Raw genomic sequence first — 14038 nt, forward strand, 5'->3', positions numbered from 1 at the left:
AAGCACGATTTTTAAAAAGGAAATGAATGTTTTGCACATGTTTTTATGAGGACTGTAATTCTTGTGAAATGTTGGCAGATCGGCATTGACTCCAAGAGGAACTCTGTATTTCGGCACCACCGAGAGCCCTGGGGAAGGCAGGTCATGTGCTGGGACTGCAACTGTGCCTCTCACGCCCGGTGTGCAAAGGCACCTCACAGAGCTAGTTAAAATGACAGAAATAAGAGCGTCCTTGGAGGTATTACTCAACAGTTGAATCAGCTGATGGATAAAGGCCAAGAAACATTGGATACGAATGAAGTAGGATGACTCCTAAACATAGTATGACTGCAATATTGTGATATAATAAGAAATATGTATTTGGTCTTCATCCCAGTTCCCGAAGAGCTCCTAAAATCCTTGCAACTTCCTCAGCGATATGGGTCAGAGAGCATCTTTTGTTATTCATAATAAGTTCCTGTCAACTACACCTGTGTTTCTATTCATGGGGTGGCGCCAGATGGGCCCCTAGAGAGCTTCAGAATGTGAGCTGGTTGCCAGAGAAAGAACGTAGGGCTGGAACTTTCAGTCTCATCCTCCAGGGAACAAAAAAGGGGCTACAGACTGAGTTCATCACCAATGGCCAATGATTTCATCAGGTCTGCCTATGAAATGGGACCTCCTTAAGAAGGTGTTCACAGTTTCCTGGTTGGTGAACCAATCCATATCCCATTGGAGTGGCCCACCCCAGCTCCACAGGGACAGAAACCTCTGCACTCAGGATGCTCTGGGACCTTACCTATGTCCCTCTGCATCTGGCTGTCCATTTGTATCCTTGTAACACCTTTTGTAAAAAACAAGTAAATGTAAGTAAAGTGTTTCCCAGGGTGCTGTGAGCCATTATAACAAATTAGCTTTCTGAGGAGCGGGTTATAGCAACTCTTGATTTCTATTCAAGCTGGACAGAACAGTGGGTAACTTGGGGACCTACTGCTTATGATTAGCATCTGAAATGGGGGGCAGCCTTATGTAACCAGGCCATTACCCTGTGGGGTTTGCGTGAACTCTGCGTAGTTAGCATCAGAATTAAACTAAATTGTAGAATGCCCAGTTGTTGTCTGCAGAGAACTGGAGACCAGCTTGGCACGGTAAACCCAGGCCTTTGGTGCCAGAAGGTTCTGTATAGGTCAAAAAGAGATCACGGTGGTAGGAATGACTTATTTTTAACTCAGTAGAAAATACCACTATATCTTAAGAAAGACTGTTAATCAGAAACCTTAGGTAGCTTATAAAAAGGAGATTATAGATTTAAATTCTAAGAAAAAGGGAATCTTCGTCAATGGACTTCGAGGAGTCTAAGTCCCTGGTACCATCATCCCAAGGGGAGGAAGCACAGAAACTCCGGGCTGACGTCATTTAAACATATGATTCCTCTGACTCCCCTTTAGCTAAGACCATGTTCCCCATGCCACCGCCTGCTCATGCCTGGGCTTCCCAGGTGGTTATCTAGAGGGAGAGAAAACCCAGTCAAGTAGTTTGGGGCAAATCAGGCCATGTCATAATGATTTCTCGTTGGGAAATACGATAACGCACTAGCACTGAGAGTATGCACGCACAGTGTCTTGTCAAGAAACCAAGTACCTGGGTGTTCTCATCACAAATTAATAAAGCTGTTATTTTGTCTGAAGTATTATCTCAGCCTTGTGAACTTGTCTGAGTGCATCCCTAAAATACAGATCTGCTTTTAAAGCTTGGTTTAGAACCTGTCAAGTAGACCCTAGGCCAAGGTCATGAATGCCACCTGGTAAAGTCTTTTGGGTATCTCACCTGGCAGAGACCCTCAACATCAACTTGCAAATGGAGGAATATGCTTCTCTTTTTACATGTGGCCCTTTTGCTTTCCTAAAGAAGGGTAAAAATAAGAGAAATGGAATGTGTCATCTCTGTACTTAACAGCTCAATCTTTGCTAAATGAGATAACTAGCCATTCTAGAAGTACAGCGAAATCAAGTTTAACAGTTAAAAATGGGGGAAAAAGGAGAGACTGGGCCCAATCATCATAATCATTTCATTTTGTGTGCGTGTTAGGAGTCCTTTAATACTATCCAAACTGGCTAAGCTACTCATCTCCCTTCCCACTCTACCCCTATCCTATCACTCTTCTAAATCTAAATATAGTTAAAACAATGACATACCAAGAGAACATATATACAAGTCCCAGATACAGTGGAAGAATTTGGTGTCCAGTAGAGCCACAACTCTAACACCAGAATATCCCCACATTATCTCAAATTCACACATCTAAAATCAAAAACATCATCTTTCTCAAAAAAACTAGTTCCTCCTCCCAACTTCTGAAAACCAGCATTTCTTAGTCTTCCAGTTGAAAATCTGACATCTTTCATTCTAGTCTCTCTCCGACCGTCCATAGCCAATCAATCACGAAATCCTAGAGATGCCTTCCTTCCACTTCTGTTCTACTTGTAAAGCTGCTCATCTCCTCCAGACCCCATCACCCCCAGATGACGGCGAGACTCTCCTGAGTGCTCACTTCCTTGGCCACTCTAACATATTCTAGGCACCAACGTCAGCTATGCCTTCTTCACGCTGCACTTGGCAGACAGCACTCCTTCCCTCGTAGCCATCACTCATAGTTCACTCACAAAAGCAAGTTCGCAGCAAAGCATTAGTGTTCTCCATCCCGGCCTCCCTACCTAACTGACCTCTCTCACAGTTGCCCTCCACAGACTTTCCTCTCCAGCCAAACTGCTAGAAGCATTGATCCTCACACCAAGAGAAAAAATTCCCTCAGGGATTTCAGGGGGTCTCTGAGGTTGAAATCCTTTCCATAACACTAAGATGTTATTCTCAGCCTTTTTCACTGTGTTAACATTTTACTGATGGGGCGCAAAAAATAATGGACACAAAATTGCTGGCACCTCAGCACAAAGAACGACAAGGGCACAGACTGCACTAGAAATCATGGTACTCCCCAATACTACACAGTCCCACAGAAAACAATGTCGGCTTCCCCTAACAATGTCCTTGTTGAAATTTTTAATGTTTTTAAGCCTCAACCCTTAACTGCATGCCTTTTTAAGGGAAGTATGCATAAAGCACTTCTGCATATGAAGGCATGATTGTCGTTTCAGGAAAAGCACACAGAAGACCCTTTTTACTTGAAAGAAGCACTGACAAACAGTGGTTATTCCAATTTGGGTGCCAGGCAGACATTTTCTTGAAAATGAATGAGGTGAGCCTGTCACTTCAAGGAAAACAACTGACAGTATTTGTTGCTAATGATAAAATGCGAGCTTTCAAGCAAAAATTAGAATTTTGGAAAACTTGTATCCGCCACTGGGAGCTTGACAGCCTCCCAATAATTAATGACTTTTCTGATGAGATGTGGTGAGATCAACGAATGTAATGTTTTCATATTGTATAATGAAATGTGTCAACATTTGGAAGAGCTTCATAACTCACTGAACCAATATTTTCCAAGTCACCAATGCACGATGTTACAAAATCATGTATGGGTAAAACATCCATCCAAAATGTATGACAGACCAATGGGTTTTAATATAACAGAGTACAAAAGAGTTCACCATTGTGTTTCCAGATTCTGCATTGTAACTAACCTTTAAGAAGCTACCAATTATTGAGTTTTGGCGTAACATTAAAAAAGAGTAGTCATAACTGCCTGAAAGGGCTATTAAAATATTCCTCTCTTTTCCTCCTACATATTCAATATCTGTATGAGGCCAGCAGGATTTTCTTCATCTACTTCAACCACAATAATTTACTGAGACACAGTAAAGGCAGAAGCAGGAAAGAGACTCCAGCTGCCTTCGAGTAAGCCATACACTGAAGAGATTTTCAAATCAATAAAATACCGCTTTTCTCATGAAATTGTTGTTGGCTTTGAAAAAATGGTTATGTTTCATAGACTATTTTGTTAACATCAATGGATTTCTTATTCTTTTTAAAATAAATAACTTTTATATATGTATACCAGGTTTAATTTTTAATACAGTAACTATGGATATAGACCCTGTAAACAAAAGATCTTTGGGGTTCTCAATAACTTTTGAAGGTATAAAGGAGTCCCCAAGACCAAGAAGTTCAAGGACACTGCCACAGAGCAAGCTCTTCCCCTGCTCTGCCCCGGCTTCTCTTCCCTGTATGCCCACTGCTTCTTTACCTCTCTAAACACCACTCATCTTTCAATTCTGTCTTCTTGCAACATATGAGAGGCCTCTGGATGAAGAAGTGCCATATCTGGAACTTTATGACCTTTATCTGTCCTACAGACTTGGCAACAATACCACCTGTTATCATTAATTATGTTTTGAGGTACATGTATTTATTGCACATTATTTGTTCCCACAAGCGCATCCAAGGCACTCGTTATTCTATGTGCTGAGAATAGAGCAATAAAGAAAACAAACCCCACCCCGCCTGCTGCAGCTTACAGTTGAGTGTCACCACTCAAAACGTGGTCAGGCACCGGAAGCATGTATCAATAGCACCTGAGGGAGCTTGTTAAAAATGTACAATATTCACATTCAAAAAATTTCTTTTTCATTTTAATGCAGAATCTCAGGCCCCAGCCCAGACGTACAGAATCATAATCTGCATTTCAGCATGCTCCCCAGGAGACTTTCGTGCACATTAACATTTAAGAAGCGGAGAACTCATCCATCTCACTCATTACTTCAGATTTCTTGGAGGCAAACTGCAGCCTTTGAGTTGCTGTACTGCTAGTATAAATAACACAGTTTACTTGCTATGCCAATCACCCACTCAAACAGGAGTACCCAATATACGGGATTTATTTCTGAAGATTTGACAAACAACAACAAAGGCAAAACAACCTACATCCTGCTTTCCGAAGCTTTCCGTCTCATAGGGAAAGATTAATGATAATGATAGCTAACATTTAAAAATAAGCTTTTTGTGGGCCGGATTTTATGCCAAGGGCTTTATATAACAATCTCATGAGGTAGGTAGTATTAATTATTCCCACCTTAGAGATGAGAAAGTTGAGGATCAGAGGTTAAGAAAGTGATGGAGCTGGAACAAGTCAAGACATCTGACTCTAAAACCTGGAAGGTAGTAAATGCCACAGAGTTAGAGAGATTTAAAAGAATCTTGAGGAAGGGGCCTGTGAGTTCTTTCAAGGAAAGATTATACCTCAATCATGGAATCGCCTAGAACACTAGCTCAGTTCCTTACACATATTAGAAACTCAGGAGAGATTCATTGATAGAAAGTATGTGAGTGGATTAAGGCTAAACTACATTCCTCGCTAAAAGTATCCTTAAAATAAACAGTCTAGATTTCACCAACCCAATTATCCTTTACTTCATTAAAGATATGAACCCTACCCCACTTTGTAACTCAGGCCCCTGTTCCATAACACATAGAAGAAAAATAAACAGGAGAGAGATGGACAACACACCAACTAAAAGGTGAAGCCACTCAGTATCATGAAAGGAGCTGATGCCTGTTCCGGGGAAAGACAGGAAAAACCGAACAGGTCATGAGACGTCTCCCTTGGCCACACTGAGCAAGGGATGAAAGGAAATGGTAACCCCCACAGGTTACATCCCTGGAGCAAGTACAGAAAAGCAAAGTGGGAACCAGAGCATTAGCCCACTACTAAGTGTCCCGAGAGGCTTCCGTTACCAGGTGTCTCAGCATCCCCAGCCCTTGAACTTTTTTTTTTGCTAGACCTCCCGTCAGTCCCTTCCCAGTGGTTTGCAGCCGGGGGTTCATCTTTGTTCTCTCACTTTCTGACAATTCCAGATGGAACATTTTCTTATATAACATTCTGAGAAAAGATCCTGTGGTTCTATTATGATTACTCTACATAATCTGGTAGGGATTAAACAGGCCATCCTGTATACCTAACCATCACATAGACTGTACTATCATATGTATGAGAGAAAGTGTTCTGGTAAACCAACAGACTAACATCAGTTTCTTAAGCCATTTATAGGATGGAAATCTACCCTTAGACTATCCCAGATGTACCAATTCAGTTCAGTTCTACAGGAAGACTTCTTCAAAGACTGAGGGAAAAAAAATAATCAACCACCAATGTCCCTAATGATAGTAAGGAAGAATCCTTGCAGGAATTAAATTCAATCATATTCAAGAACAAATCTAAGGAAAGCAAAACAAAAAGAAAAAATAAAAACTTACATACAACAAGTACCATTTCCTCTCTAAGATATCAGCACCAATACTTTGGAGTTGAGATTATCCTGTTCTCTCATTTTCTGACCATTCTACATGGAATGCTGATAATTTCCTTATGGTCTAATGATTTGATTTTTCCAGTCAAATCTGTCTGAATACGAAGCTTTGTTTCATCCTTATGCACCCAATGGGTTCTAAGAGGGAAACACAACATATAAATTATAAGAGTAATCATTAACTATCCTCACATTTATGAAAACGAACTGGGTATATTATCTGAGTCAGACTTGAGGTACAAAATTTATGAACCACCCACACCCCATCTTTTGAAAAGCTAATGTTTTCCCTCCTCTAACCATATTAACAGATGGGAGAACTCTGAGAAGTCATCTAAAGATGACTTTGGAAATTTCAAGCACCATTTGCTTAACAGTTCATGTCACACTTCATAATCCTAGCAGAAGACAGGGGATTGAGACTAGAACGACTATGTGAAAAGAAATCTGTAGGCCCAGGAACGCGGCCGCAATGACATCACAGGTGTATGCAGTGGTAACGGGCAAGGTCAACATCAGCACCATTCTTTCTACCATAATGCTTTCACGTGTACATGATGGCTAAGTCCACAGACGCTTTCAGCAGGCGTCCACAAGCCCAGTACCCTGCAAGGAGGGGGGACAGGATCCATCTAAAGCCCCTCTTTGGCATTTGAGCCCAGCGTTGTGAGATTTCTGGATTTACAAGAGAAATTAGAGACCCACAAGTTTATGTAAAAGTCTCTAATTTCTAAGCATTGGCATGCAATTGCAAGTTTTCTAAAACACTGTCTACTAGACACAACCTGTCTGTACTTCTGAATGCTGTCCATTTGTGATCTCTGAAGCTTTCACAGGATCATATTGCTTCTGCATTGCCCTGGAGTTAGGGTCATCGTTTTCTTCTATATTCTCTACATGGCTGCTAAGGAAATCCTGTATATTTGGAAAGCAACGTCTCTTAAACAGAGATAAGAAAAACATGGCTAGTATATCCTTGTCTGTCTGTTCTTAAGCTTTATTTTTTTTTAATCAAAAAGAATAACCCCACTCCATATGCCAAGTACACCGAACCATCCCGCCCTCCAGAGCTGAGCCATACTGTTAAATGTTAAGCTTTACTGTATATTTATCATCTTTATCTGCCTTTTCCACACTTCTTCCCAGTCTCAGTTGAATTTGCGGTTTCAGATTTAACAGTATCAGGTCCATACCTAAGCTTCCTTTTCTTTACAATGAAGAATTTTGATAAAGACAACCCCAAACTATCTTGAGGTCCCTTGCAGCATACTTTATTCACTTACCAGTTCTCACAATACCTGCAAATGTTAGTGTTCCTTCTTGAAGAAAATGGAGTATAATAATTCTTATAAATACCCTCTCGCATCTCCCCTGTTACGCATCCATTAGGCATTATCTATGAAGACCTCTGGACCGGGTTAAGTAGTCTCCCCCAAAATTCATGCCCAGTCACAACCTCAGAATGTGACCTTATTTGGAAATAAGGTCTTTGCAAGTAACATCAATTAAATAAGAGGAAGTCATACTGGATTAGAGGAGGCCCTAATCCGATGACCGGTGCCTTTATATATAACAGGGACACAGGAAGGCAGAGGCAGCGCTGCGGTGACACAGCTACAAGCCAAGGAACGCCAGGCACTGCTGCGAGCTGTCAGGAGCTTGGCAAAGTCAAGGAAGGAGACTTTCCTCCAGCTGACACCTCGATTTCAGACTGCTAGGCTTCAGATCAGTGGGAGAATAAATTTCTGATCCTTTAAGCTACCAAGTGTGTGATAATTTGTAACAGCAGCCCAAGACACTGATAAAACATCTAAACGTCTCCTCTTCTTCTTTATTTGAAAACTTACGCTGCCCAAGATCTGGGGGTCGGCCTTATTTCTTTTTCTTACTGAGACATGGCATGTGCAAAATGGGACAAAGACACATTTAAGCTTTGTGTCTTAAATGTGTCACAAGAAATGGACACATTTAAGAAATGGACATATTTTAGAAGGCACTCTACCTATGATGGGAACTTTCTCCATGAAGATAGGAAACTGTGAGCTGCTTGAGGTCACAGACTATTTCTAATTTATTTCTGTGTCTTGGGCATCTGGCATAGTTCACAGAGTAGACTTAAAAAAAAATGACTGGCATGTATATGTATACATGAAGGAACAAATGAGGGAGAAAGGATGAGCTAATGAACCAAGCAATGATAACTCTCTATGTATTTATTAATTTAAAATTCTGTTGTGAGGATAATGAGTTTGGACAGATGGTTCATGATGATGCAATCTGACTGGGAAATTTATGAACATGGCCAGTAGTAGCATTTTTGTGTCTCTAATTCCACTGAGTCACAATCTCAAAGTCATGAGGGGGTCACCTGGCATTTCTGGGAGCACCTCATGCAGGACTATGAGGGGACTCTACCCCGCCACTTCCTGAGCAGCCACTCTGTCCACACTGCCCTCTCCATAGAAGCTAAACAACTTTTCAAAGCAAGTAAAGCAGAGAAAAAAGTGGGGTAAAAGTCATGACTTAAACTCCTTTACTGGTCATTAAAAAAGAAATGAAGGTGATTCCTTACTTTTTAACAGCTCTAAGGGACAATGATATTCCCCAGATGGTGATCCAATGAAAGTCTATTCAATTTCCAACAGATAACGGCAAGGACCCTCACTTCCACATCCCAGTCCATTGCAGGGTCTTCTTCCTCTGAGCGCCCTCTATCCCACAACAATCTGCTCTCTCATATCCTCTTCCTGGTGCCATCTTGCATTTATCTTCTGTCTTGTGCTCACTACAAGACTGTTAAGACTTTTTACTACCACTAATTTCATTATATTTATCTTTTTGTTCCCTGCAGTGCCTAGTATAATATTTTATCATGGAAGACAATCAAAAACTATCTTGAACGTTCAACTGAATTTCCCCCCCCCAAGGGCTTTCTATAAATATTTAATTGAACAAAATCATTTTCTCCCTTAAGTTCATTGGGTGAGATAAGAAATAGTTTTTATACATTTTACTCCTGAGATACTAAAATCTAATTTGGAAATCGCACTACCTACCCCAGAACACAATGTGTACAAGCTATTTTAGAATTAGCTCATATCTGTCTTCTTGAATCCCGCCTGTCACATCAAGAACTCCCAACTGGGAACACAAGAGAGGAAGGCCAGTGCATCACTAAAGGGTGTTTAAGAGATTAAAATTAATTCAACAGGACAAACCTGCTGAAAACTGAGCCTTTCCTATATCCTGGAATTTTCCTTTTTCATTTTGAAAGGGATTGGAGCTTTTAAAAAGCAACTTAAAAATTATTTATGGTTGAAATTACCAGAGCAATGTGACATGAAATGAACATTTAGATGAAGTTCCTAAAAGCATTAAAAACATAAACGTATCCAAAGCTCTAACACTGTTACACTGGCCAAGGCCAGAAATGAGAAGTGCCACCAATGGTGCTCACAGAAGGAAGTCGGTGCCTTGGCTTCCACCCTCCCCAACCATGCAGCCTGCTGACAAGAGTCACACTCTGCTTGCTTTGAGAGTAGAAACCAATCAATTTATAACATCAAAGGATTCAAACTCTGGGGCAATAGGGATCAATTTTCAATGCAAGGCAACTTTTGAAGGCAAGTGAAGACCAAAGAGCCCCTTTCCTTAGCACTGGCCTTTCTGACTTGTAGACAGACCTACAGACTCAAATGTTTATGACAGACTGAATTACCCCAATTCTTCATCCCTCCCAAGAGCCTAGAATATAAATAAGAACTGCCCTATCCAGGGGCTCTAAATAATTATTTTATATAAGATGTGCTTACATTTTCTATTTCTATAGGTGTACTGATGCAGCAGACCTCAAAGAACATGAGTGTTTGTCCAGATTCATCCATCCAACCAGCAAATAGATAACATTTATGAGACTCTTACTAGGTGTTATTGTAGGAAGAGGTTCACATCCACACATGGTAAAGACTTGGCTCCTGCTTTCATGGAGCTCTATGTCTAAATAGAAATGTTTGAGTAACACTACAAACTGCTGAGAGAAATATGATAACAGAGACTTGGAAACATTTCATTGGGGTACAGAGAAAGACCTTTCAACAGTTCAGAGTCTAGAAAGATTTCACCAAGAAGACATTTGAGTTAAATCTCAAGGATTTATAGGAACAGAAAGATCCTCTAAAATATAATTTCCATTTTCCAAATTCTCAAGGTAACTACCACACACATCCTGTTGAAGAAGATGAAGCCTGACGTATTCAGCCTCTGGGGACCACATGCCTACATCTCAAGACAGTGGTACAGTAGAAAAGCACAACATGCGAAGATCTGAAGACCTTGGTTTAAGTCCCAGCATGGCAATTAGAGTATGAGAAAGTACCATGAACAAGATCTGGCACATAGTAGGCCCACGGAATTTCATTATGCCTTCCCCAATAATTCGTTATTCAGTCCCACCTATTTATTATGAGGCAGCGTCATCAACATATTACAATATATGTACCCAAAATCGAAATCAGACATTGAGTAAGATACAACATCAAAATATTTACTCAATACATCAAGGCCATTGGGAATATGTAGATGGCCTCTATTTTTATTCAATTAATCATTACTTATTCACTAAGTTCACCCACTATAATTCAGGCACTGCCAATACAATAATGAAGCAAGCCAATCCCTGCTTTTAGGGTGCAAAAAATCCTAACTAAAATCAGTGTTCAAAATATAGGTAGTTCATAATGAAGAGAGAAATAAATTTTTATATCCCATTTTTGTACTGATGATGAACACTAATAATAATAAGCACTCATATTTATAAATCTCTTGCTATATGCCAAGACGCAGTCCTAAAAACTCTTTGAAGATGCTCGCACTTAATTCTCACAATAGGTCCATGCCAAAACCCTCCTATCACTCCCACTTTACAGATGAGAAGTTCTGTGAGCTACCTGTATGAAACAGAGCTGGGATTTGAACTCAGGAAGCTGACTCTAGAATCTATGCTGTCAACAACAGTAAGTCAATTCAGCATTAGACTCACTGCCATACCATCTATATTTGGTTTCTTGTGTATATCCTGCCTTTGCACATTATGTTTTGTAATGAACCTCATTTTAAAATGGCTATTCCACAAGATCTACCCAGTTTCAAACTCTGTATTTTCAATTTTGTTAAGTCCCCAATTAAACAAGCAAGGTATTGAAACCTGTTCCTAGGTAGCACCAAAATGTCTTTCAAAAGTTTCCCTGAAGCAAACATAAAACACCAGGTGATTCACAGAGAGACTACACACAATCTGATCAGTGTGCTTTTATCTGAGCCTTTGTGCAGCTGGGGCCCCGTGGGGACCGGCATCTCTGGCCCAGCTCTCACAGACTGCAAGTCCTCACTTTCGAGTACCAACCATTTCTTTAGAATCCAGGAGAAGGCATTCTTCTGAACTTTTTGAAATTCCAAAGAAATGCAGTAATTTCATAGATGTTTTCATTTTTTAGAATAAGCTCTTGTTTTCTCAAAGGACAGACTAGGAGGAAAAGAGGAGCAACATATTGTACACAGAGGATTGTGCAAAAAAAGGTACTAAGAGGCAGGGTGGGGCTATTCTAAAAGAACGGCAAATAGAAAGTAGTGAATCTTTGACTTAGCTGGTACGGTTTATTTTACAAATAGCATTCTAGCTTGGAAAGGATGCCCTAGAGGAGAAATGAGCCTATTTTTCTAGACTCCCCAAAGCAAGGTCTAGAACCCAAAGGTAATTGTGTCATCATGATTTAGTCATAAAACACATACCACAGTAAAGAGCGTTTACTTAAAACACAATGAATAAGCCAATATATACTTTTAAAATATGAACTAATCATGCTGCATACTGGTATCTTACATAATGTTTGCTGTTATTTTTTTCTTTTCTTCCAACAGTTAGTGTTTGTGTTTATTATATATAAACACAGATGTACTATATAAAATACAGGGCCTGGCACAAATAACATCCCTTTTTATTACAAAACCATAAGCATATAATTCTGTAACATAACAATACCACACTGAAGCATACCTTAGGACATTTTCGGTGAAATGTACAAATTAAAACTATAAATTATTACACCCATATTACTTCCCTATGAATCCCACTCAAGCGGGCCTTACTTCTGCCGGACCCTATATATATCATATAATTTTGCTATTAGAAGTGAAACATACAAGGTTTAATTTAAACCGATTGTGATCATTGTGAATACTAATGGTATGCCTCACTGGAAAGATGAAGCCAAAAGTAGTAACAATCTGAATGATCGTTTATTTTATTTTACTCATTAATTTATATAGTGGTCACTACCTTAAGTGTGATCATAAAGTATAAGTCTCTCTTCAGTAGGAGGGCACAACTGGCTCTCAGGAAATTCCAAAAGAATTCCCAAACATTAGTCATGTTAATATTTTGAGACGCTGCAGCATGCTGAAATAGGTACAGACACCCTAAAGGGGCCCTTCTGAAGGACAGCGCAGGTTTGACTTCTGGTATGTTTCTTTAAAATCTCAATCTTGCGGCTTTCAAGTCACGGCAACAACACATTCTTTGCAGCATGTTTGATTCAAAATGTCTATTCTTACCAGCCCATTAAGGGCCATCACCAGACTGTCACCCTTACTTTAAAATTCAAAGGTCTTCAATACTAAGAGAGAAAAATGAACATATCCTCTCAACATGTCAGAAAATTCTAATCCGGTTCCCATCACGTGTCAAGCACTGTAATGAGTTCTGCAGAGACGCCCACAGAAAGGAAGGCGAGGGCCACTGAGCAAAGGAGCAGCGGGCAGGGGGACCGGGACGGCGCCCGGGAGAGCCGCAGGGGGCCGGCGGACTGCGCGCTGCTCCCCGTGACCTCCAGCCCCGCAGGCCCTCACCGACCCAGCGCGCCATTCGCCGCGGGCTGTGGATGGAAATACTCTAAATTTTAGCAGGGAGGAAATGGTTTATTGTGAAGAATTTTAAAGAGATAAAATTCGAGAGAACAGAATAATGAACCGTCATGCACCCACCTTTAACAGTTATTAGCTTACGGGCAATTTTGTTTCTTTTTTTAGATCGCCACCACAATTGTTTTGGAGAAAAGCCTATACTCAACATTATTTATATTAGTTTATGTTATATTATATTGTTATATATTATACTATTATATAAAGTAGCATATTAGTATATCTCTAAAAAGTAGGGACTCTTTAAAGACACCATCATGATAAAATTTGGGTAACTTTAAAATTTATTATAAATGTGGATACATGTATAAAATGTTTTCTGAAAGAAAATACTTTATGAAAAAAAGGTGGTGGTCATCACTGGGAAAAGAGGCTAGTTCACTAAGTAACTTTCGGTAAAACTTAAAATTTAATTACAGCAGAAAATGCCATGTCCGGAAGAGCAGGACAGGGTGGGGGCCGGGGGGTACGTGAGAACAGGAGGTAGAGTTTGGATGTGAGATGCTCAAGTTATTTATGTAGATTCAGGCACTAACAGATAACTGTCCATCAGCTACTGGATAAGAATGTTTTCAACGGGTACAAAGTAATAGAGTTGTGAACTCAGTAACATTACTAAACATAATTATGATTCCAGTAATGTGCAGGTCTAGACATTTACAAGATGAAATAGACTCAGCTCGACCGCCCTCTGCCATACCCAGCTGCAGCAGGCTGATGAAATCCATCACTTAAAGTGCTGCGATTTTAAAGGGCATTTCAAAAACATTTCTTTCTTTTTTTTTTTTTTCTTAAATAACATTGCCCATCTCTTTTTCTTATCT

General features: G+C 40.1%; 1 protein-coding gene across 10 annotated transcripts in view; it reads right to left on the minus strand.

Moving 5' to 3' along the window:
- The window catches only part of APBB2 (amyloid beta precursor protein binding family B member 2), a 318370-nt gene that overhangs the window by 155054 nt on the left and 149278 nt on the right, over window positions 1-14038 (minus strand). The gene's annotated exons all lie outside the window — the stretch shown is intronic.

The sequence above is a fragment of the Pteronotus mesoamericanus genome, unplaced genomic scaffold (genome assembly GCF_021234165.1).
Source record: "Pteronotus mesoamericanus isolate MK-2021 breed Mesoamerican mustached bat unplaced genomic scaffold, CSHL_Meso_final contig_68, whole genome shotgun sequence".
NCBI classification, from domain to species: Eukaryota; Metazoa; Chordata; class Mammalia; order Chiroptera; family Mormoopidae; genus Pteronotus; species Pteronotus mesoamericanus.